Source organism: Apteryx mantelli, unplaced genomic scaffold, assembly GCF_036417845.1.
Source record: "Apteryx mantelli isolate bAptMan1 unplaced genomic scaffold, bAptMan1.hap1 HAP1_SCAFFOLD_63, whole genome shotgun sequence".
Classification (NCBI taxonomy): domain Eukaryota; kingdom Metazoa; phylum Chordata; class Aves; order Apterygiformes; family Apterygidae; genus Apteryx; species Apteryx mantelli.
The window spans coordinates 1153362-1155905 of NW_027118792.1; the positions used below are offsets into that span (position 1 = coordinate 1153362).

A 2544-nucleotide genomic window follows, 5' to 3' on the forward strand; every position below is an offset into this window, starting at 1 on the left:
CCTGGGAGCTTTTCAGGGAATTGCCAAGCTCCTTAGGGCAGAGTGCAACAGCCAAGTTCACCTTAGCTGGCCCAGTAGGGGAGCTGGCATGTGCCTCCTTGCCGCTAATACCTGCTCTCTTTGGTGTTCCTTCCCAGGATGCTCAGAAGTTAATCGATGAAGCACTGGAGAAGCTGGAATATAACCAAGTCCAGATGCCGGATTTTGCCCGCAAAGCATCAGGTGCGGCTCTAAAGGCAGAGGAACAAGCAAGCCAGGGCACCTCCTGTCTATGCTTAGGCCTATGTTAGCTTTCCTTTTCCACGGCCCATTAGCACAGCTGAATGAGTCCCTGCTGTGTGTTGCAGGGGGCTCACGCAAGGAAGACAGAGGTGACTATCACTGCTGGAGATCTAGGAAGACGTAGTAGCATTTTTCAAGTTGACAGTGCAGTGCAAAGAGGCATCACGGTGGCAGTGTTCATTAGGACACAGCTAAGTCGGCATCCCTTGGTTCCTCCTTGGGGAGCCCTATGTGGAGTCCATGGAAGTAAGAGTGGAGGGAAAGGAGGCAGGTAGCAGGGCTGCGACTGTTCACATACAAGACGGTTGTTCAAGAAGTCCTTTTCTCTCCGAGTGTGCCTGGCATTCATGCATGTCAGGAACTGAAATAAGTGTCGTAGGGGAGCGTCTCTGTTGCTTGTGTGAGGACAGGTGCGCAGCCTGCGTGGTTCCTGAGATCCTCCGGATAGATCACAGCCCTAGAAACAGATGCAGTCCTCGAGGGAAGGCAGGACTTGATGGGTGCATTCGTGTTTCAGGGGCTACCATCGTGCATTCCGAGACTTCTACCTCCTTCCGCAATACCAGAGGAATACTCTACTGGGCTGGGCTGCCATTGCTGCACTCCATGAAGTCTCCTGAGGTTCTCCTTGAGGTAGGCCCACCAAGAAACAGAGAGCAAGCAAGCTGGCGGGGGGGATCAAATGCACTGTTGAGAGTTTCCCTTTGCCACATGAACAGTGTGCATTGTTCTTCTTTCAGCCTGCAAATCAGCCGGGAAACTGCTGGTCTTTCGCCGGGAGTCAGGGTCATGTCTTCATCAAGCTGCCTAAAGCAATCTTTCCACGAGCTGTTACTCTGGAACATATTTCAGTGAGAGTGTCCCCTGGAGAAAACATCTCCAGTGCTCCAAAGGACTTTGCTGTCTATGTAAGTGGTTTCTAGAGTCGGGGGGTTGTGAGGAGCATTTCTAAGCCTTGTAGCAAGGGCAGCGGCGGGCGGGTGAATACGGGTCCCGCAATGCCGGGAGGGTTCTCCCAGGCCCGTGACTTCCTCCGAGCCTGGAGAAGAAACAAATTGCTTTGAGTTACTCCATTTCCTTTACACTCCTTTCCTTTGTGGTGTGCACTTGAAGCAAAGCTTCCCATTTCGGGGGCCACGCGCTACTAAATGAGCCCTGAGTTACGGGAGCTGGCACACTGGCTCTGCCACGACTCCTCCCAAATAATGAAGCTTGCCCCTACTTGCTCTTTCCTCCTTGGTGCCAATTCTCTTTCCTGCACACCCAAAGTTGCTCTTCCCAACACTGCCACCTAGGCCTCATTCTGGCCGCTTCGTTAGTTCGCCTAGGGAAGCTGCGTCTTCCCGCTGTGTACCTCACTCTCTTGTTTTCTCCCCCCCCCGTCTTTGTGTAGGGGATGAAGGCAGAAAACGAGGAGCAGGGGCTGTTCCTAGCAGAGTTCACGTACATGGCTGCAGAACATGCCTTTGAGACTTTCCAGCTGAAGGTACGGTGAGGAAGAGGCAGGAGAAGCGTAGGAGAGGAGGAAGAGGAGGAGAAGTGTAGCTGGCAGGGGAGAAGCTCTAAGTAGTCAAAGGATAGAGAGGAAAAGACAGCTTCTTTCTTCTCATTTCAGAATGAGCACTCTGACTCCATACAATACGTGAAGCTGGAGGTGCTGAGCAACTGGGGCCACGCGGAATACACATGCGTGTATCGACTGAGGGTCCACGGTGATGCGGTACCCACCGAAGAGGACTCTGCGTGGCACTCTGCTGGAAACAACAGAGTTCACTGAATAAAGCCTGCAAGATTTGAGCAGCGGTGGTGATGGGCTACTTAGTGTGCCTTTCCTGCCTCCTTTTGAGGCAGACTGCTCTGTCCTTGACGGCACCTCTTGAAATCCTTCTTGGCACTCTGATCGACTCGTTCCCGTAATTAAGATGTCACCCGCAGAACTGGCTAGGCCTTCGCCACTCCTTCCAGCATTTTTCGCACACAGCGAAGGGCTATTGCTGGAGAATGAGGAAAGCGGGGAGGAAACCGGGGAAAGCAAGAGAGCTTTCCTTAAAGTGTAAATGCAGAAGTCCTCCTAGACTCGGAGGACAGTGGGAGAGCAAAGCAGCAGTTTGCCAGGCCATTTTAGCGAGCCACTGCTGTCCGTGGTTCCTTATGCCATGCGTGACGTGACACGTATGGGCTGCAGGAGGTGGTTTCAGAGGTCAGAGGGACTCCCTGACCAAGGTCTTTTAAATATTCCACGCATGGACTATGGAGGGTGTA

General features: G+C 52.8%; 1 long non-coding RNA gene across 1 annotated transcript; it reads left to right on the plus strand.

The window, feature by feature from the left end:
• The first annotated feature begins 844 nt into the window (after window positions 1-844).
• On the plus strand, window positions 845-1762 carry LOC136996627 (uncharacterized). The gene is made up of 3 exons (XR_010887618.1): window positions 845-915; window positions 1023-1190; window positions 1676-1762. It is a non-coding gene; the product is annotated as an uncharacterized lncRNA (long non-coding RNA).
• The last annotated feature ends 782 nt before the right edge of the window (window positions 1763-2544 follow it).